A 23730-nucleotide genomic window follows, 5' to 3' on the forward strand; every position below is an offset into this window, starting at 1 on the left:
ACCTCCCACTGCCTGGGGAAAGCGGGCAGCATAATCAAGGATCCCTCCCACCCAGTTTTCTCACTTTTCCAACTTCTTCCATCGGGCAGGAGATTCAGAAGTCTGAGAACACGCACAAACAGACTCAAAAACAGCTTCTTCCCCACTGTCACCAGACTCCTAAATGACCCTATTATTCACTGACCTGATTAACACTACACCCTGTATGCTTCATCCGATGCCAGTGCTTATGTAGTTACATTGTGTATGTTGCGTTGCCCTATTATGTATTTTCTTGTATTTTCTTGAATTTTGTTTAATTCCCTTTTCTTCCCATGTACTGAATGATCTGTTGAGCTGCTTGCAGAAAAATACTTTTCAACTGTACCTCGGTACACGTGACAATAAACAAATCCAATCCAAGATGGGTTGGAGTACCCGAGTCTAGGGGAGGGGGACAGGGCTACATTAGAAGAAGCAATGTAGTTGAGCAGGAAATAAAGGATGTGATTGGGAGGATGCAGTCGGGGAAGGTGGCAGGGCCATATGGGTTTCTGGTGGATTATAAAAGATTCAAGGATAAGCTGGCACCCCTGATGGTGGGGATGTTTGCAGAGGCGATAGCGAAGGGGATGTTGCCACAAACCTTGGGGCAGGCATCGATTTAACTGTTGTTAAAAAAAAAGATAAGGATCCGACGGAGTGTGGGTCGTATAGGCCCATATCACTTCTGAATGTGGACGCAAAAGTATTGGCGAAGGTACTGGCAGGTAGGCTGGAGGAGTGCCTCCCGAAGGTGATAGGTGAGGATCAGACAGGGTTCGGGAGAGGGAGGCAGCTTTTTTCGAACATTAGGAGGGTTTTGAACGTTGTTATGGCACCGGCGGAAGGGAAGGAAACAGAGGTGGTTGGGGCATTGCACGTCGAGAAGGCGTTTGCCCGGGTAGAATGGGAGTACTTGATGGCAGTTCTGGAGCAGTTTGGGATTGGACTAAGATTTGTGAACTGGGTAAAGCTATTATATAAAGGAGCCAAAGGCGTGTGTCCGCACAAACAACATCACCTCGAGATAGTTTTCTCTCTCTCCACCGTGGGACAAGGTAGGGATGTCCTATGTCCCCCCTGCTGTTTGCACTTGCGATTGAGCCGTTGGCCTTCGCATTAAGACGTTCGGGAGCATGGAAAGGAATAGTGCGGGGGGGGGAATAGAGCATAGGGTGTCCTTACATGCCGACGACTTGCTGCTGCATGTGTCGGAACGGAGTATGTCGATAAGGGAATATTGGAGCTACTGCGAGTATTGGGTCTTTCTAGGGGTACAAGCTGAACCTGGACAAGTGTGAGTATTTTGTGGTGTCTCGGCCGGGGGTGGGGGCAGGGTTGGGGGGGGGGCTGCCATTCCATAGGGCAGGGACTCACATTAGGTATCTGGGGGTGCAGGTTTCCCTGGAGTGAGGGAGGCTTTGCAGGTACAATATCACTAGTTTGGTGGAGAGAGTGAAAGCAGATTTGGCAAGGCGGGATGGTCTTCCTCTGTCACTGGCGGGTCGGGCACAGGCGGTTCAAATGAATGTGTTGCCACGATTTCTGTTTATTTTTCAATGCCTACCGATTTTCCTGCCAAAGGCTTTTTTCAGGGAGATTGAGGGAAGGATTACCTCGTTCATATGCAGAGGGAAGGTGGCCAGAGTGAGAAAGGTGCTGGCTACAGAGGGGAAGGCAGGCAGGGAGTTTGGGTCTCCTGAACCTGATGTACTACTACTGGACGGCGAATGTGGAGAAGGTGCAGGGCTGGGTCAGAGGGGTTGATTCCCAGTTGGTCAGAATGGAGGAGAGTTTGTGCAGGGGGTTGGGACTGAAAGCACTAAAAGACGCTAAGAATTCAGACGCTAAAAGATTTGTTTCTTAGGGGTCGGTTTGCAGGATTGAGGGAGCTGGAAGTGAACTTTGGGCTGGAGCAGGGGGAAATGTTTAGATACATGCAGGTTCGAGATTTTGCCAGGAAGGAGATACAGAGCTTCCCGGAGGAACCAGCCTCCACATTGCTGGAGGACAAGGGGACTGGAGAAGGGGGTAGTGTCAGCGGTGTATGGAGCTATTTTGGTAGAAGATAAGGCACCACTGGGAGGGATCAAAGCAAAGTGGGAGGAAGAGTTGGGAGAGGTTATAGAGGAGGGGGTCGGGTGTGAGGTGCTCCGGAGAGTAAATGTCTCCACCTCATGTGCGAGGTTGGGGCTGATACAGCTAAAGGTGGTTATACAGAGAACATCTCACGAGGGCGAGGGTGAGCTGATTCTTTAAAGGAGTAGAAGATGTGTGTGAGCGTTGCGGAGGGCCACTAATCACGTTCATATGTTTTGGTCCTGTCCAAAGCTAGAGGAGTACTGGAAGGAGGTTTTTAGGGTAATTTCCAAGGTAGTGCACATGAAACTGCACCCAGGTCCCTGGGAGGCCGTATTCAGGGTGTCAGATCAGCCAGGGTTGGAAACGGGTGCGGAGGCAGATATCATAGCCTTCGCCTCGTTGTTTGCCCAAAGACGGATCCTGCTGGGATGGAGAGAAGCCTCTCCACCTTGTGGCAAGGGGACCTGTTGGAATACTTGACCCTTGAGAAGGTTAAGTTTGAACTGAGGGGAATCTCAGAGGGGTTCTACAAGTCATGGGCATTATTCATTATGCACTTTCAAGAACTGAATAACATCGAACATTAGTTGGGGGGGGGGGGGGGGGGGGGGGGGAGGACTGTGTGTATTAAGTGGGTAATCCCGGATTCTTTTTTGTCATTTGTTTATATAAACATGCGGGCTGATGTTTGGGGGTTGGTGGGAGGATGGGATCGTTGTTATTGTTATGGGGATTGACATATTTGTTGCTGATTATTGTTTATTGTTGGTGGGTGTAAATTCAGGAGAAAACGTGAAAAAGGAGAAAAAAAATATTTAAAAATAAAGTATTTTCTAAAAAGAAATTAAATGTCCCCAAGTGTGGTGCCAGGTTCATCGAACACTTTTTAGAAATTTTCACCGGGTACCCGTCCGGCCCTGGGACCTTCCCTGACTTCAGACCCCCAATAGACACTTCGTGAGTGTTTCCCACCCTACCTCCTCCTCTAACCAACCCCCCACCCCACGGCGGTCGGGAAGCGGGAGCAGGGGCCTGTCGTGAAGGTGAGTGAGTGCCTTTAAATTTGCTTACCTTTCAGCGGGAGCAGGGTTTGAGGTAATATCAGGTAAGCTCTTCCTTTCTTTTTCTTGTGTTTTTTTAAATCTAGAGGTGATGTCAGGGAAGGCAGTACAATGCTCCTCCTGCAGAATGTTTGAGGTGAGGGACGCCGTCAGTGTCCCTGCTGATTTCATCTGTGGGAAGTGCACCCAACTCCAGCTCCTCAAAAACCGTGTTAGGGACCTGGAGCTTGAGCTGGATGAACTTCGGATCATTCGGGAGGCAGAGGGGGTCATAGATAGGAGCTTCAGGGAAGTAGTTACACCAAAGACTGGAGATAGATGGGTAACTGTAAGAGGGACTGGGAAGAAGCAGTCAGTGCAGGGACCCCCTGCGGTCGTTCCCCTGAGTAACAAGTATACCGTTTTGGATACTTGTGGGGACGACGACTTACCAGGGGTAAGCCATGGGGTACGGGCCTCTGGCACGGAGTCTGTCCCTGTTGCTCAGAAGGGAAGGGGGGAAAGGAGTAGAACATTAGTAATTGGGGACTCAATAGTCAGGGGCACAGATAGGAGATTTTGTGGGAGCGAGAGAGACTCACGTTTGGTATGTTGCCTCCCAGGTGCAAGGGTACGTGATGTCTCGGATCGTGTTTTCCGGGTCCTTAAGGGGGAGGGGGAGCAGCCCCAAGTCGTAGTCCACATTGGCACTAACGACATAGGTAGGAAAGGGGACAATGATGTCAGGCAGGCCTTTAGAGAGCTAGGATGGAAGCTCAGAGTGAGAACAAACAGAGTTGTTATCTCTGGGTTGTTGCCCGTGCCACGTGATAGTGAGATGAGGAACAGGGAGAGAGAGCAATTAAACACGTGGCTACAGGGATGGTGCAGGCGGGAGGGATTCAGATTTCTGGATAACTGGGGCTCTTTCTGGGGAAGGTGGGACCTCTATAGACAGGATGGTCTACATCTGAACCTGAGGGGCACCAATATCCTGGGGGGGGAGATTTGTTAGTGCTCTTTGGGGGGGGTTTAAACTAATTCAGCAGGGGCATGGGAACCTGGATTGTAGTTTTGGGGTACGGGAGATTGAGAGTATAGAGGTCAGGAGCACAGATTTGACTTTGCAGGAGGGTGCCAGTGTTCAGGTAGGTGGTTTGAAGTGTGTCTACTTCAATGCCAGGAGTATACGAAATAAGGTAGGGGAACTGGCAGCATGGGTTGGTACCTGGGACTTCTATGTTGTGGCCATTTCAGAGACATGGATAGAGCAGGGACAGGAATGGTTGTTGCAGGTTCCGGGGTTTAGGTGTTTTAGTAAGCTCAGAGAAGGGGGCAAAAGAGGGGGAGGTGTGGCGCTGCTAGTCAAGGACAGTATTACGGTGGCAGAAAGGATGCTAGATGGGGACTCTTTTTCTGAGGTAGTATGGGCTGAGGTTAGAAACAGGAAAGGAGAGGTCACCCTGTTGGGAGTTTTCTATAGGCCACCTAATAGTTCTAGGGATGTAGAGGAAAGGATGGCGAAGATGATTCTGGAAAAGAGCGAAAGTAACAGGGTAGTTGTTATGGGAGACTTTAACTTTCCAAATATTGACTGGAAAAGATATAGTTCGAGTACATTAGATGGGTCATTCTTTGTACAATGTGTGCAGGAAGGTTTCCTGACACAATATGTTGACAGGCCAACAAGAGGCGAGGCCACATTGGATTTGGTTTTGGGTAATGAACCAGGCCAGGTGTTAGATCTGGAGGTAGGTGAGCACTTTGGAAACAGTGACCACAATTCGGTGACCTTTACGTTAGTGATGGAAAGGGATAAGTATACCCCGCAGGGCAAGAGTTATAGCTGGGGGAAGGGCAATTATGATGCCATTAGGCATGACTTAGGATGTGTTGGTTGGAGAAGTAGGCTGCAAGGGTTGGGCACACTGGATATGTGGAGCTTGTTCAAGGAACAGCTATTGCATGTTCTTGATAAGTACGTACCAGTCAGGCAGGGAGGAAGGGGTCGAGCGAGGGAACCGTGGTTTACCAAAGAAGTGGAATCTCTTGTTAAGAGGAAGAAGGAGGCCTATGTGAAGATGAGGCGTGAAGTTTCAGTTGGGGCGCTTGACATTTACAAGGAAGCGAGGAAGGATCTAAAGAGAGAGCTGAGACGAGCAAGGAGGGGACATGAGAAGTCTTTGGCAGGTAGGATCAAGGAAAACCCAAAAGCTTTCTATAGGTATGTCAGGAATAAAAGAATGACTAGGGTAAGAGTAGGGCCAGTCAAGGACAGTGGTGGGAAGTTGTGTGTGGAGGCTGAGGAGATAAGCGAGATACTAAATGAATACTTTTCGTCAGTATTCACTCAAGAAAAGATAATATTGTGGAGGAGAATGCTGAGACCCAGGCTATTAGAATAGATGGCATTGAGGTGCGTAGGGAAGAAGTGTTGGCAATTCTGGACAAGGTGAAAATAGATAAGTCCCTGGGGCCGGATGGGATTTATCCTAGGATTCTCTGGGAAGCCAGGGAAGAGATTGCTGAGCCTTTGGCTTTGATTTTTCGGTCATCATTGGCTACAGGAATAGTGCCAGAGGACTGGAGGATAGCAAATGTGGTCCCTTTGTTCAAGAAGGGGAGTAGAGATAACCTCGGTAACTATAGGCCGGTGAGCCTAACGTCTGTGGTGGGTAAAGTCTTGGAGAGGATTATAAAAGATACGATTTATAATCATCTAGATAGGAATAATATGATTAGGGACAGTCAGCATGGTTTTGTGAAGGGTAGGTCATGCCTCACAAACCTTATCGAGTTCTTTGAGAAGGTGACTGAACAGGTAGACGAGGGTAGAGCAGTTGATGTGGTGTATATGGATTTCAGTAAAGCGTTTGATAAGGTTCCCCACGGTCGGCTATTGCAGAAAATACGGAGGCTGGGGATTGAGGGTGATTTAGAGATGTGGATAAGAAATTGGCTAGTTGAAAGAAGACAGAGAGTGGTAGTTGATGGCAAATGTTCAGAATGGAGTTCAGTTACGAGTGGCGTACCACAAGGATCTGTTCTGGGGCCGTTGCTGTTTGTCATTTTCATAAATGACCTAGAGAAGGGCGCAGAAGGATGGGTGAGTAAATTTGCAGACGACACTAAAGTCGGTGGAGTTGTAGACAGTGCGGAAGGATGTTGCAGGTTACAGAGGGACATAGATAAGCTGCAGAGCTGGGCTGAGAGGTGGCAAATGGAGTTTAATGTGGAGAAGTGTGAGGTGATTCACTTTGGAAAGAATAACAGAAATGCGGAATATTTGGCTAATGGTAAAATTCTTGGTAGTGTGGATGAGCAGAGGGATCTCGGTGTCCATGTACATAGATCCCTGAAAGTTGCCACCCAGGTTGATAGGGTTGTGAAGAAGGCCTATGGTGTGTTGGCCTTTATTGGTAGAGGGATTGAGTTCCGGAGCCATGAGGTCATGTTGCAGTTGTACAAAACTCTAGTACGGCCGCATTTGGAGTATTGCGTACAGTTCTGGTCGCCTCATTATAGGAAGGACGTGGAAACTTTGGAACTGGTGCAGAGGAGATTTACCAGGATGTTGCCTGGTATGGAGGGAAAATCTTATGAGGAAAGGCTGATGGACTTGAGGTTGTTTTCGTTAGAGAGAAGAAGGTTAAGAGGTGACTTAATAGAGGCATACAAAATGATCAGAGGGTTAGATAGGGTGGACAGCGAGAGCCTTCTCCCGCGGATGGAGGTGGCTAGCACGAGGGGACATAGCCTTAAATTGAGGGGTAATAGATATAGGACAGAGGCCAGAGGTGGGTTTTTTACGCAAAGAATGGTGAGGCCGTGGAATGCCCTACCTGCAACAGTAGTGAACACGCCAACATTGAGGGCATTTAAAAATTTATTGGATAAGCATATGGATGATAAGGGCATAGTGTAGGTTAGATGGCCTTTAGATTTTTTCCATGTTGGTGCAACATCGAGGGCCGAAGGGCCTGTACTGCGCTGTATCGTTCTATGTTCTATGTTCTAATACTGTCCATCACCTACTTCAGCCCCAGGGGCTCCACCAACACCTGCCTATTTGCTTCCTCCGCCTGGGAAATTCCAGCTCATCTAGAAACCGCCCATTGTCACCCTCCTTTTCCCCGGGTCCATCTTGTAAAGTTCCTCGTAGTACTCCCTAAACGCCTGGTTTATCTTCCCCGGCTCCAACACCACATCCCCAGCCCCCATTTCCCTGGATGGGAACTGCCTCTGCAGCTGGTGCGCCAGCCTGCGGCTCACCTTCTCCCCATACTCATTGCACCCTTCCTGCCTTACACGGTTGCCCTACCATCCGCCTCGTTGTCAACCTGCCCTGTAACTTTTTCCTCCTTGCCAATCCCTTTGCGATGGGCACCTTCGAATATTCCCTGTCCACCTCCACTATCTCACTCATTAGGTGGTCATATTCCTCCCTCCTTTCCCTATCCTCACGAGCCTAAAACAAAATAATCCCCCCCCCCCCCCCCCATCCCCCATCAACTGCCTTCAGTGCTTCCCAAAATAATGGCAGTCGACACCTTCCCATTCTGATTCAATTCCACTCATACTGAATTGCCACACCTTATCACGAAAACCTCCATCCGCCAACACCCCAAATCAAACCTCCACCCCGGCCTCTGCTCTCGTCCCGATCTAAACTAAATCTCCAGCCATCAGGGTGCATGGTCAGAGATAACTATCCCCACATACTCTGCCCCCTCCACCCCAACAAAAATCTTCCAACTCACTCCAAAAATCCTCGAATGCACGTTACATGAAAAGAATGAATACTCCCTTCCCTCCCGGGTTCTCAAAGTGCCACGGATCCACCATACCCATCCTCTCCATAAACCTACACAGCTCTCTTGCCATTCGCACCCTACCCATCAACCTGGGGCTCGACCTATCCATCCTCGGCTCTAGGACACAGTTAAAATCCCCTCCCATGATAAACTGGCGTGTGGCAAAATCCAGGATTGCTGCCAGCAAACCCCTCATAAAACCCACATCACCCCAATTTGGGACATACACATTTACCAACACCACTGCTGCCCCTTCCAAAACTCCACACACAGCAGGGTAGCATGGTGGTTAGCATAAATGCTTCACAGCTCCAGGGTCCCAGGTTCGATTCCCGGCTGGGTCACTGTCTGTGTGGAGTCTGCACGTCCTCCCCCTGTGTGCGTGGGTTTCCTCCGGGTGCTCCGGTTTCCTCCCACAGTCCAAAGATGTGCGGGTTAGGTGGATTGGCCATGCTAAATTGCCCGTAGTGTCCTAATAAAAGTAAGGTTAAGGGGGGGTTGTTGGGTTACGGGTATAGGGTGGATACGTGGGTTTGAGTAGGGTGATCATGGCTCGGCACAACATTGAGGGCCGAAGGGCCTGTTCTGTGCTGTACTGTACTGTTCTATGTTCTATGTTCTATGTAATGTCCCACCCGGCTCCCTCCTCTGCATTCAAATTCCATTATTTTGCTCATTAAAATAGCCACAAACCCCGGAGTGGAAAACCTGCACGACCCACCCCTTTCTTAACCTAATCTGGTCCTTCACATGGAGGTACGTCTACTGAAGAAAGAACACCCCCGCTTTCAAGCTCCTGAGGTGCACAAACATCCGCGACCTTTTAACTGGCACATTCAGTCCCCGGATGTTGCACTTTACCAGCCTTAGCAGAGACCTGTGCCTCCAATCCCCTCTATCATCCATCACCTTCACCATTTAACTCCATCCCCATACCACCCTATACCAAGCCCATTCATTTTTTTTTATATTTAGAGTACCCAATTCATTTTTTTTCCAATTAAGGGGCAATTTAGCATGTCCAATCCACCTACCTTGCACATCTTTGGGTTGTGGGGGCGAAACCCACGCAAACACGGGGAGAATGTGCAAACACCACACAGACAGTGTCCCAGAGCCGGGATCGAACTGGTCTTTCAGCATCTACTGCTGGGATTGGTCACCATACCACTTCCTGGGGAAACTATTCGTCCGACTTTTACCTCACCTTTTCATCAAAATTCCACTCAATATCAGGTAAAAGAGCTCTTTTTTGTGCCTTCCAAGCAGGAGTTGCCCTGTGAGTGACCAGAAGTCCCCAAGGAGCTGTGGCACCTCGGCGCCGTGATACCAAGCCCATTCATGATAGTCCCCCTTCCCCAGGCACCCCTCTCGGCCTTCTCCCCCACCACCTCACTTCCATTCACCAGCATTACTTGCTACCGTGGCAGTCTCTGCTCAAAGGCATCTCCCAATCCCACCACTCCTCAACCCAAGGAAGGCGGCTCCCTGATGACCTTACCCTCCCCCACCCAGACTCCTCCTGAACTCCAGGCTGCCTCCCCCAAAAGCAAACAAATGACAAACACAGAGTCCCATAAAACAGGAAAGGGATGGGAACATCCGTCCCCACAAAACTCATCATGCCCACCACCCTTTACAATCCCAACAGTAAACAGCAAATCCAGAAAAGGGCCCCCTACAAACTGAAGGGGATGGAAATCCCTCAATCCCTACCCCCACTTCAAACATGTTCCCAACCGTTACAGATTGCCAGCACTTGATTCCCCAGCATTGTTCTCTCAGTTCTCCCCCAGTTTATGCTCCTTAATGAAGTCTTCTGCCGCTTCTGGGTTCTCAAATAATACTCCCAGCCTTTGAACATCACCCATAATTTCACCGGGTAAAGCACCCCAAACCTGATCCACTGCCGATACAGCACTGCCTTGGCCTTGTTGAACCCTGGCTGCCACTTCGCCAACTCGGCTCTGATGTCCTGATAAATACGGGCCTTGTTCCCCATCCCATTCAAAGGTACGTTTCTCCTTGGACCAACACAAAATCTTCTTTCTCCACAAATTTGTGGAGTCGCACGATCACCGCCTATGGCGGCTCCCCAGCTCCTGCCTGAGGGACCTATGTGCTTGGTCTACTTTAGGGGCCTTATCTAGCACCCCTTCTGCCATCAGCCACCCAGCATCTTCAAGATGTACCTTGTGGCACTCTCACCTTCCACTCCTTCAGGCTGACCCACTATTCGCAGGTTCTACCTTTGAGCTATTCTCCTGCTCCTCTCCTCCACATTTGCCCTCAACATTTTACAACAGGTCTCCCAGGAGCCCCACCTCTGCCTCCACAGCCACCACTCAACCGCTGTAGTCCGAGATCACTCATTCGATTTCCTGAATCTGCAGCCCCTGCATTTCCAAACACTTCTCCACCGTTCCATCGAACTTTTCAGGGGTGCCACAGCTCCTTCGATGGTCTTCGAGCCACCCTCACGCATTTCCTTCCTGTTGGCTTCTTTCCGCAATCAACTGCTCCATCTGGGGCTTTCCCCCTTGCACCAGCCCTTCCCCCTCCGCCATCCTTACATTGGCTGCTGCACCACACGTTTCCCCCAACTCTTTGGCCAGGTCTCTCAGCATCTACTGCTGGGATTGGTCACCATACCACTTCCAGGGGAAACTATTCCTCCAACTTTTACCTCCCCTTTTCATCAAAATTCCACTCAATATCAGGTAAAAGAGCTCTTTTTTGTGCCTTCCAAGCAGGAGTTGCCCTGTGAGTGACCAGAAGTCCCCAACTTCCAGGATTCTATAGACTCTGCAGATTGCAGCTAATGTAACACCGCTATTTTTTTTTAAAAAAAGGGAGGTAGAGAGCAGCACGGTGGCGCAGTGGGTTAGCCCTGCGGTCTCACGGCGCTGAGGTCCCAGGTTCAATCCCGGCTCTGGGTCACTGTCCGTGTGGAGCTTGCACATTCTCCCCGTGTTTGCGTGGGTTTTGCCCCCACAACCCAAAGATGTGCAGGGTAGGTGGATTGGCCACGCCAAATTGGCCCTTAATTGGAAAGAAAATTGGGTATTTTTAAGATATAGTACTTAAGAAATGTTGGGGGGGGGGGGGGGGGGGGAAGAGGGATGGAGAATGCAGGATTAGACAATGGTAATAATGAATGGCGGAGCAGGCTCTAATGGCCTCCGCCTGCTCCTATTTTCTATGTTTTTACCCCCATAACCTAGGCCGACAGGCAGTGCATACCGAAGGAACAGTGTCTTTGGAAGCCACCTTAGGTTTCGTTGGCCTCTTGGATAAACACAAATAATCCAAATGGTACTTTTTGAAGAGCAGTTCTCCCAGTGTACTGACAAACATTTATTCTTCAATCAGTGTGCACTATAGAAATAACAAAATTTAAATAACTGTCCACTTTAAAGGGACAAGATTGTCACATGCAAGAAGTGTTTTTAAATAATTAGAATCTAAAAAGCTGTCAGGTCAGACATCTTCTGGCCCCCCTACTGCAAATGTATTAAACATTTTAAAGCTCTAGTTTAAAAGTTATAGCAATTTTTTTTCTTAAAAAAGGTAACATTCCACGCAATGGTTTTTCTTCAAGTCAGCTCTTGACAATTCTTGGTAGCAATGTTTTGGTAGCAATGTAAAGACCGTAGTTCCATACATCATAAACAGACTTGAAATAAAACCACAGAAGTTCCATAGCTAATAAAATGTTGTTCAAATAACCAGTTCTCAACATCCATGGGGCTGGATTCTCCGTCCCGCCGCGCCAGATCTCAGGTTCAGCAGGCTGGCGGGATGCTCCGTTTCGCCAGCTGATCCATGGGGTTTCTCAATGTGGGGCAGCCCTATGCTATCGGGAAACCCCCGGGCTGCCAGGAAAACGGAGCATCTGGACGGCGGAGGGTCATCGAAGGCGGGGTGATGGAGACCTATATAAATTAAATCCATCACTATGGAATTGATCGGACAGCACTTTTGGGTCTTGGATGCAAACACAGTTTCAGCAGAGAATGCTGCTCTAGAAATCCCAGAAGTAATCTGGGCAGTCTCAACCCAGTTTGTATTGCCCAGTAGGGCCTCATTTACATTCTTAGCATCGTTTCTAACTTCACTGGTTAAGTATGGGAAATGAAAAAAAAAATCACTCAAGCAAAGGTTTATGGGAGGACGGGTGAAGTAAAAAACATTGTGTTCTCATTCAAAGGAATGTTGATGTGATTTTAGTGCCAAAATCACATTTATTCTCCAAGTACTGATATTTTTAAGCTACATAATTGGGGGGAAAAACAAATCACAGGATGCAAAAGGGAATGAAAGGTATTGAAGTATTTTCAATGCTAGAGAATATTATAATGGGGTGGGGGAAATCACAGAATGCAAAAGGGAATGAAAGATATAGAAGTTTAGCTTATTTTCAATGCTAGAGATTATTATTCACACTTATGCCTATTTGTATCATTGTAAAACCACGTGACAGTCTAAAGATGGTTATGACTAGGAAAAAGGTCCAATGCCATTTTAAAATGTGCACTTCAGATATGACAAGCTTCTGCAAACCTCTCCTACTGTGAAGCACACATGTGGTGGGACTGTCTCTATTTTGCACCACATTGTTGTACAAGAAACTGAAGGTGTGGTCCACACCATCACAGATGGGACAGGAAACGGTTGACAGCATGAGCGTGCATTATAAAGTGCATCCTCGAGAACCTCCTCCTCTTTCTCCCCCAACCCCACTTTCTCTTCACAATTCCCCCCCCCCCCCCCCCATCAGCACCACAATGCAGCTTCTCAAAAGGCCCTCTAACACTTCTCCCTGCGAGGGGACAGTGCTAGGACATGTCCCTCTCCCCTCCCCCTGGGGGGGGTGGGGGGGGGGGGGGGGGTGGGGGCTATACTTACAGTTGCCCCCAGCGGGCTCCTGGTGCCTGGTCCCAGAGTTAAACGCGTGTCATCACCAACTTTACCATTATAATGCATATAATTTATTTGAGGTTCCTGAACTTTTTGGACAGGAACCTAGTTACACCTTCGAGCGTGCAAGAGAAATCTGAAAATGAGATCGCGCTGGCAAGACAAGATTCTGGCTTTCTGATTCATGTTTTTGCCCCTGCATTACAATTTCTAAAAATATATATATAAATTTAATGTACTCATTCATTTTTCTCCCTCCAATTGAGGGGAATTTAGCATGCCCAATCCCCCTACCCTGCACATCTTTTAGGTTGTGGGGACGGACCCACAGACACGGGGAGAATGTGCAAACTCCATTCACCCGGGACCAGGATCAAACCCGGGTCAGCCATGCCGTGAGGCAGCAATGCTGACCACTGTGCCTACATCACCGTTTGTGCTCACGGTGAATGCAGCCACAAAATCCCAGCATTATCAAAACATGCTGTTCTTAATTTTCTTGCAGTATAAAAAAAACCTGTAATGTTCATTTTCTTATGCGCACCCCCTCATTCAATTTTCTCCTGTTTTTTGTCAGATACCCATGAGCCTTGAAATGTTTTATTCAATCATGAGTCCATTACCATCAGCCCCACAGTGCATTTTTCAGAAGAAGTCAATGACTGGTAGGAACCGACAGGGCTCTTAAACCTTACCACCCACTCATAGAATTGTTATGGTACAGGTGGCCACCATTTGATCCACCATGTCTACATCATCTTTCCAAAATGAGGTCACCTAATGCTATTCCCCAGCCTTCATGCCGTAAACCTGCAATTCTCTCTTTTCAGAGAACAGTCTAATTCCCTTTTCAATGCTTCAACTGAACTTGCCTCCACCTGCCTCAGGCAGAACACATGCAAAAAAGGTTTTCCTCATCACTTTTGCTTCTTCTACTAATTACTTTAAACCTGTGCCCTCTTGTTCTCTCCGTTTCACGAGTGGAAGCAGTTTTTTCCTATCCAGTGGTCAAGAACCCTCATGATTTACCAATCTGTCTTCACAGCACCCACCGCCCTAACAGAAGGTCACGATTTGATAACTTGATCCAGTTACAGTTGAAAATACAATTGCATACAATTGGCAGTTTGCAGCCACAGCAACACAATTGTGATATATTCAAAGTTTCATTGGAAAAAGGGATAAATACATTAACAGACCACGTGTACTTCAAAAATGTTTTTGCGATTGTGTATAATTACTTCAGTGCAAATTTATTTATGTGCCAAATTGCACGATAAGGTGACAACAAACCTGATTAAAACTACAGAATCATGTGAAGCGGCAAGAAAACGCAAGCTTTGCAAACGCAAAGCTTTTGGGGGGGGGGGGGAGAGCAATAACTTCAGGAGAGAAAAAAATGAACTCCAACAGAACCACGGGATGAAAAACACCATATATATATATATTCCAAAACTGGATGAATGTACATCAAACAACAGTACATCATAAATTAAAATTAGAGACAGTTTGAAACACTAATGTATGGTTGAACATGATTTTAAAAGGAAATCAAAAAGAACCAAATATGTAATAAATACAAGAAACAAAATTAAATAAGATGTACCTTAATATGCATACTACAGTGTGCCCAACTACAACACAAACTTTCATTTTCTAATATTGTAACACTGAGGGATCCAAAAAAGGTTGAAATTCCCTATGAATTGCATTGTAAAAGAATATACCCAAAATTCAATGGAATAGGAATGAATGAATTCAGCATGTACCCTCAAGCAACAATTTTATATTCAGATCAAACAAGCAACTGTTAGCCCCACCCCTGTATGTGATGCATAACAATTTCAAAAATGTGCATAAAAAGTGCAACTATAACATTTTCTAGCACATGTACATATGGCTCAGTCTTCTCCGGGAAAAGAAAAATCAGAATCCACGGTCACAGGAGGTCAGTAGTGTCAATATTACAAACCCCAAACCAAAAACATAAATGCTCAACAGATTGAGCAGTCTTTTTCTCAGAAAATTAAGAGTTTGGTTTCTTGGTAAGGCACACTGCACAATTCAGAAGTACTGCTTAAAGTATTAGAGCAGACTATAAGCCTAACATACATACACACACTCACACACACCTTCCTGCTGCATAGCTAGTTTCTCATTTGTATATCACCAGGATGCTTAAATGGGAAATTTAAAAATTGCTTTTTATAAACTTTAGGCGCTTTCACAGTTGAAGCACAACTATTAGGTACAGTAAATCTAAGCAAAATTTCACAGTCTTCCAATGGTTCCATTATCATGTCAGCAGCATTTGAAGAGCTGATAAAGCATATACCAATGTTCTGTGCATGTTGTGCACCAAGATATGAATACAGATTGCTTTCAACTAATCCATTTAAAGGAAACACAAGTCAGAATGTTATCCAATTCTTAAAAAAACTAAAGCTAACCAAAAGCTTAATTTACTTCATAAAAAAACACTTGGAATCCAACAAAAATAATCCCATTCACCCAAAATGTACAAAATGAACAGCAAATAGTTTAGCAGCCCCACTGTACTGAAATGCAATATTAAAGTTTGCTGTATTTACATTTGGAAAATCCAAACAACTGGGGGCAATATACCCAGCCTAATTTCACAATGGAATTGAAAACAGGTCCCTTACCCAGTTCAAAACAAAACTACCTGGAATTTTACTTCTATGTGCACAATTTCTTCCCCAGGGTACAGAACTAGTACGTTGTATAGTACAGTATATACAAATTGTCATTCCTATCCTTGGTCTCCGTTGTCCCTTGAAATTTAAGTTAGATAATGCTTAGAAAGAAAAAAAACACTAAATTCTTCCATAGTCTCACTCCATTTGTTGAATTCCATTTGAATGTTACAATAATCACAGCTCTGTTCATTCTGTCCTTCCTTAAAAGAAAAACTTAGTGCATTTCAATATTGTTAATTTGATCATTTTGAATCAGTTGTAGCAAATGTTCATTTACAGCCTATTTGAAACTTCCCAATACCCTTATTCCCAGCCAAAATTGCAAATCATAAAGTGAGTTGAGAAGCTCAATTCGGAGACATAAATAATGTCTCAAATGATGAGTCAATCAAAACACCATCTTCACCGAACTAAAGTACAATGTAATGTATCTTCAAAATTAGGATTGTCTCCTTAGGATACTGCACACAAAGATGGCAAGTTCAGTAAACAGATAGTCTTCAATGGAATTACTGATTTAATCTTTCAGCTACATAAATGTCTTCAATAGAATTACTGATTTTATCTTTCAGCTACATAAACGGCAACACTTCTTTTCAACTAAACATTTTAAATGTAGCAGAACAATGCATCAAAAAAGTTCAATTCACGGAATTTCACCCAATGCAGTAGATTTAAACATAGCTGTGGTAAGCATTACTTATTCTAGTATATTAAAATTAGAACTGTTAATATACATACACCCATCAAAAAACAGATGTAGCACATGAGGACAATACAATTGATAGATATGCTGCAGGCAAAAATATGCACCGATTTTGGCAAGTATTAAATATGACAAACAAATGCACTTATACATCGTCCCCTTCGCAGTTGCCCATTAGTAAGGTTTCAGCAATAACTTTGCTACTAAGACCTAGTGCAAAATGACTAACCAACAATTTAAGGTGTACAGACAGTATAGCTCTCATCAATTGTTGTGCAACATTACTTTCTCAGTTAAGAAAACTAAACTCATTATAACAGTAGGAATGTTTAAATGATAAAATCAGTACCACCACCCCTCTACTCTAGTACGTCAAATCTGTAGCTTTATTTTAGAAAACATCAAACTTTGGAAATTCTTCCTTAGCTGAATCATTAGATTACGGTTTTGTTCTTTTTAAAAATAAATTAAAATGTCAGCTAACTTGCAGTGTAGTCAGTAGTTTACCAAAAAAAGTTCTTCATCGAATTAACATTTTAGTTCAAATAGTTAAACTTTTATGCCAATGATTTTGCTTATTCTTAATTAAAGTTATGCTCAGTTACACATCTCCAGACCAGAACATATTTTTTCAGAATCTGTAAATTCTACAGCTTGAAGGGTTATTAAAACTAGACACCGCTATGGCACGTTGAATAATCACACGGTAATCAGAAATTGAAGCAATGTTTCACCTGGGGAAGGGAGAGGCCCAAAAATATCGGCCACGGAGAATCAAAAAAACTTGCATAATTAACCTAATGAAAAGTCAAAGCATACAAGAGATCCTCAACAGTGCATCGCCACCCCCTTCCTGAACTTTGATCTTATATATATATATACTCAACTTATGGAAACACTTGCTCTGAAATTGAGCAAAGGAAAGAGAAATTGTATATGCATAGGCCCCTTCAAATTATGTGAATTCAAACTGCATCAAATTGCCACTTTGCTGTGTTGTCAATTTTTTAAAAATATAAATGTACTTCTGAAGTATTATTCTGAAATATTGATGTGATTTTATTTTTTAATTTAGAGTACCCAATTCTCTCCCCCCCCCCCCCCCCCCCCCGCCCCAACTAAAGGGGCAATTTAGCGTGGCCAATTCACCTATCCTACACATCTTTGGGTGTGGCAGTGAGACCCACGCAAACACGTGGATTGTGCAAACTCCACACGGACAGCGACCCAGGTTCGAACCAGAGTCCTCGGCGCTGTGAGGCAGCAGTACTAAACAGTGCGCCACCGTGCCGCCCCGGCCCGATGTGATATGCATGTGTTTGTTGCAATCTGCCACGTGTGATTTTGAAGAGATTCCCAAGTTATTCCTACGCAATGCATTAACTGTCTACCAGGTAGTACTTATTGTGATAATGCAACACTGCTGTGTAATTTCAAGAGCACTGCGCAATGGACAATCATATTTAATGCATCTCATGTATACTTATGAATATAAATTATAAAGAATCAAGGCTCTGTTGCAGACGAATAGTGTTCCAAATAAAAGATTTAGTAATATTACAACTTACAGCAATTAAGGGTAGAAGTATTGCTTGCCACAGCTGTGCTGCCAAAATCCAAATGGAATATAAAGAGACTATTGGAAGACTGATGCTAGAAGCATTACCACAGGTCATACAATTTATTGCTCATTTTTCAATGTAAAGAAAAAGCTCAATAACAGTTATACAATTTCCCAGAAATGTCAATATCAGGTACCAAAATTCATTTTCGGTTTGAAAAATTTAACAAAAAAAAATCTAAAGCCTGACATTGCAGAAATGATGGCCCCCAACTCATTTATTAGTGCCAAGCAATGTAGTTATTGCAAAAAAAGGAACAGTTGACAATTAGAAACAGTACAATTTCAAGTTCATAATCAAAATGGAATACAAGTTATTTTGTAAATATATATATTTATATATATTATATAGTTTCTGCTTACAACTGTAGGTTTGAACAGAACAAAAATGTAACCCAAAATGAATGGAATAGTAGTGTTCTATACATGTACAAATCACAGCTTATTTGAGGTGGATCTTGTACTTCAGGTGCTGTCAGATTTCACCAGTGGGTAGTTGGCACCCTAAAAAAATCAACTCTTGATGCAGAAAGAGTATTCCATTCACAGCTTTCAACAGATCTGGGGTCAAGAATATACAAAACTTGTTAGAAAACAGTTGGACAATCAGAACTCTAACAAACAGGCAGCTAGAAAACAATAGGGAAATTCAAGTTTGCAATTGGCATTTTATGACCGTTTTATTCTGAAGGTTGGCCGCAGAGAAATGCCTTCCTACTCAGCAGTAATATCTGTTTAAATCTTTTTTGAGGTTTGGAATTTTAAAATGTTCACCACCTAGAACTGTTTGCTTTATTTATAAGTTTATCGAATTAACAGTGCAGAAGGAGGCCATTTGGCCCATCAAGTCTGCACTGGCTCTTGGAAAGAGCACCCTACCAAAGGTCAACACCCTATCCCCATAACCCAGTAACCCCACCCAACACTAAGGGCAATTTTGGACACTAAGGCCAATCCACCTAACCTGCACATCCTTGGACTGTGGGAGGAAACCGGAGCACCCAGAGGAAACCCACGCACACACGGGGAGGATGTGCAGACTCCGCACAGACAGTGACCCAAGCCGGAATCGAACCTGGGACCCTGGAGCTGTGAAGCAGTTGTGCTATCCACCATGCTACCGTGGGTATCTAAATTTAACAACTCCACAGATTAAGAGACCTGCATCAGAAGGATGCCGTGCATAATTGTCATTTATGCTGATTGATTTGTGTGGGGGGGGGGGGGGGGGGGAGAGCAGAACCTAATGCTCTTCATGCTCAGCCCAGTAGGCAGTGTACCTGCTAGAAGTTAAACAGCTAACCAAATTAAAAAACATTATATTTTCTCTAAGTCAGACAATATTTGAAGGTCAGCATTTAGAGAACTTTATAACTTCATTTTTCCCCCTCATTACCATACATTACACAGTGACTACTATTCAAAAGTATTCCATTGGTTGTGAAGTGCTTGGAGATGTAAGATGCTCATGAAAAGCATCAAGTGCAACTCCTTTTTCTTTTCAATTTCAGGCTTGTACAATGCAAAAAGAACACAAAAGTCAAATAGCTGATCTGTTCCAAGCTCTTATTGACCTCAAGATCAGAGAATACCAATGTTGGTATTAAACCCATGTGGCTGATAAGGATATGGCGTCCTAAATATTTTTTTCTGCGAGCCATGTGGTATTCTGATGTCCTGGAAGAGTGCAAACTGCGCAGAGTAAGTTTTGAAAATAAGAAAGGCAATCTGACTTGGACATTTGAATTTAGATAGTCAAAGTAAGGGCAGCACGGTGGCGGTGGTTAGCACTGCTGCCTTACGGCACCGAGGACCCAGGTTCGATCCTGGCCCCAGGTCACTGTCTCATGTGGAGTTTGCACACTCGCCAAGTGTCTGCGTGGGTCTCACCCCCACAACCCAAAAATGTGCAAGGTAGGTGGATTGGCCACGCTAATTTGCCCCTAATTGGAAAAAATAATTGGGTATCTAAATTTAAAAGAAAAAAAAGATAGTTCAAAGTAAATTGAAAACATATTCACATCCAACTTGTCAATACCCCCAGGATCTTGTATGTTTCAATCAAGTTGCCTCTTACTCTTCTTCCAGCGGATACAAGCCTAGCCAATCCAACCCTTCCTCATGAGGCACCCCACCCATTCCAGCTACGATTTGATATCTTCCTTAAACAAGGAGACCATTGAAGCCTAAACGTGACAATAAGCGATTATTATTATTAATATAGTACTCCAAATGTGGTTGCACAAGTGCCCTGTACAATTGAAGCATACCCTCCCGACTTTTGTATTTGATTCTTCTCACATTAAAAGATGATATTCTATCAGCTTTCCTAATTACTTGTTGTACCTGCATACTAGCCTTTTGCAATTCATGCACTAAGACACACAAATCCCTCAGCATCTCAAAGCTCTGTAATCGCTCACCATTTATACATGTGCTTCTCTTTTAGTCTTCTTGCAAAAATGGACAATTTCACATTTTATACTCCCATTTGCCAGATCTTTGCCCACTCATTTAATATAGCTATATCTTTTGGGTGCCAGCACTGATCCCTCTGGCACACCACTCATGACATTTTGCCAGCCTGAAAATAACCATTCATGACTCTGCTTCCTGTTAGCCAGCAAATCTTCTATCCATGCCAATGTTATCCCGACACCATAAGCTTTTATTTTCAGCAATAAAACTTTGATATGGCACTTTATCAAATACCTTCTAGAAATCTCAGTGCAGTGCATTTGTGAAAGGGAAATCATGTTTAACCAACCTATTGGCGTTCTGAGGATGCTGAATCTGCCTAATTACTCTGATCCAAGTGCCCCATTGTGACTTCTTTAATAATAGCTTCTTAACATTTTCCCTTTGATCGATGTTGAGCTAACTGGCCTGTAGTTTCCTGCTTTCTGTCTCTCCCCCGCACCACCCCCCACGTTTTTTAAATAACTGTTACATTTGCCGTCTTTCAACCTAATGGGAGCTTCTAGGGAGTCTGGCAAAATTAAAACCAATTAATCCAGACATCCTTGGCAGAGGGAACTGTAGTGACATGTGCGAACGGCTGCTAGAGGGCCAACACCGAACTGGACACAAGGAGGAAATGGGAGGAAGACTTGGGGTTCGAAATAGGGTGGGGACTCTGGACCAAAGCACTGCACAGGGTCAACTCTACATCCATAGAGGGCAGCACGGTGGTGCAGGGGGTTAGCCCTGCTGCCTCACGACGCCGAGGTCTCACGTCCAATCCTGGCTCTGGGTAACTGTCCTGTGGAGTTTGCACATTCGCCCTGTGTTTGTGCCGGTTTCGCCCCCACAAACCCAAAAGATGTGCAGGATAGGTGGATTGGCAACACTAAATTGCCCCATAATTGGAAAAAATGAATTGGGTATTCTTAAAAAAAAATAAACCCTCTACCTCCACACGCGCAAGGCTCAACCTAACGCAGCTAAAAGTGGTACATAGAGCCCACTCGACCAGAACCCGAATGAGTAGGTTCTTCCCGGAGGTGGAGGATAGATGTGAACGGTGCCAAGGAGGCCCAGCCAACCACAGCCACATGTTCTGGTCTTGCCCCAGACTCGCTGGGTTCTGGACAGCCTTCTTCGAGGCAATGTCCAACGTGGTGGGGATGAGGGTGGAGCCATGCCCGAAAGTAGCGGTTCTCAGGGTATCAGACCAGCCAGATCTCTTCATGGGGTGGAGGGCAGATGCCCTTGACTTTGCCTCCCTGACGCCCACCGTAGAATCCTGCTTGGTGGGCCATCAGCAGCACCACCTAAAACTGCAGACTGGCTGTCCGACCCATCAGAATTTCTCCAAATGGAAGAAATCAAATTCACCATCCATGGATCGGAAGAGGGCTTCCACAAAACATGGGAGCCATTCACCCGACTGTTCAAAGACCTATTTGTGGCCAACACATAAATAAACAAATAGCCAGTAGCCAGGGAGAAATAGCCAGGACAATATAGGAAGAGGAAAGCGAGGGAGGACTGGGGAGTGGCAGGGGCAGGCAAGGTAGCAAAACCCAGCAAGAAAAAAAAATTGGGGAACAGCAGTGAAGGGGGGGGGAAATCGAGGAGAGATAGGGAGGATTGGAGGCTGAGCCAGCCAGTCAGCAACAGACTGTTAATAGAGAAACCCAAGGAACCTTTTGTGACTTTACAATAAATGAAAACGAACAGCTATTTATGTAATTTTGAAAATGCCAATAAAAAGATTTTAAAAAAAGAACTACGTCTCTGGGTGATCAGAAGTTTCATCGAGTTCCCCACTCTCTTCCATTTCCTGATTTAGAGCTGCTTCTGGGATGTTACTTGTATCCTCAATGCAAGGACCGATACAAAATCTCTTTTCAATTCATCTGCCATCTCCTTTTATTCCCCACGCTCACTTTCTATAGGACCAACACTTACTTGTTAACTCTTCTTTAAATATTTATAAAAAGCTTTTACTAACTGTTTTTTACATTTTTGGTTACTTACTCTTGTATTTTTCTATCTTTAGTTATCATTTGCTTAACTTCACTGTCCTGACCACCCTTCCCCCTCCCCACCCCCAACTTTAAATTGTAGATCAAATATCAGTCTAACTCTGCCTTCCACAAATTCAGTGGCCGAGCCTTAACTATCTAAGGAACCGAAGTCCAAAGCTAGCAGAACCATCTGAAGTAAGGGATTTAAAAATCACTTGGTCAGCTGATTCCCAGTCTAGTACAATTAATTGTCATGGGGAAGTAAGCCCTTCTGGACCATTTGATGGTTAACACCTTGCCTTGGAACTTCCAAGAGGGACTCCCCAGCGCATGTTTGGAGAACCCGACAAATGCAATGTTGGGAACCAGGAAGTTATGGGCCAGGCCTGAGCACTGAGGTACCCTCTAGCTACAGTCTGTCAACATAAAATAACCCATTTAATCCGACTATTTCCTGTCAGTCAATCCCATCAATGCTAATGTATTACCTGCAATGCCCTGAGCTCTTGTATTATGTAGTAACCTTTTATGTGGCTCTTTGTTGAATGCTTGTTTTTTAATTCAAATACGCAATTTCTCCTGATTCCCCCTTATTCACCCCATTTGTCACATCCTCAAAGAACTCTAAATTTGTCAAATATAATTTATTTCATAAAAATGTTGACTCATGCGTAATTTTATTGATTTTCTCAATGTCGCGCTGTTATCTCCTCAATAAATGGATTCCAGCACTTTCCCCAATGACCGAGATAGAGGCCTATTGTGTCCTACTTGCTGTGCCTTCCTGATGACTTGCGTTTTTTCTCTCCGCCGGGACCTTTCCAGAACCTAGGGAATTTTGGGAGATCACTACTTTCTGTGCCTTCCTTTCTTCAATAAAGATGTCACACTTGAATTTTTTACATCTGTCGGGACCTTTCCAGAACCGAGGGAATTTTGTGAGATTACAACCAATGCATTCACCATCACTGCAGCCATATCTTTTCAGACCCTAGAATGCAGACCAGTGTCTTATTACTAGTACTTTGTTCTCCAGTGTAGGGATTTGTCCCTTGGTTTTCTACTGTTATTATTATTGGGATGCTTTGGCGTCTTCCACTGTGAAACTAGATATAGAATAGTTGTTCAAATCCTCTGCCATTTCCTTATTTCACATTATTTATTCCCCAGTCTCACACCACCACCAAAAAGCCTGTTCTCAGCTACTGCTACATTGTTCACTGCTTTATGCACCCATCCCACCTAAACCTTAAACTTGACAGTACATGTTGGCCTACTTTCAGATTCTGTCCCGATGCCTCATAGCTCTTTCCCAGAAAGGGATTTGTCAAACA

The 23730-nt window shown here is 44.8% G+C and overlaps 1 protein-coding gene across 6 annotated transcripts in view; it reads right to left on the reverse strand.

Moving 5' to 3' along the window:
- Positions 1 to 17834: 17834 nt before the first annotated feature.
- The window catches only part of znf217 (zinc finger protein 217), a 75655-nt gene continuing 69759 nt past the window's right edge, over positions 17835 to 23730 (reverse strand). For all 6 annotated transcript variants that reach the window (XM_038803112.1, XM_038803108.1, XM_038803113.1 and 3 more), the window contains one exon: positions 17835 to 18485. The gene's annotated coding sequence lies outside the window, so the exon portion shown is untranslated. The remainder of the gene's footprint in view (positions 18486 to 23730) is intronic.

Source organism: Scyliorhinus canicula, chromosome 7 (assembly GCF_902713615.1).
Source record: "Scyliorhinus canicula chromosome 7, sScyCan1.1, whole genome shotgun sequence".
NCBI classification, from domain to species: domain Eukaryota; kingdom Metazoa; phylum Chordata; class Chondrichthyes; order Carcharhiniformes; family Scyliorhinidae; genus Scyliorhinus; species Scyliorhinus canicula.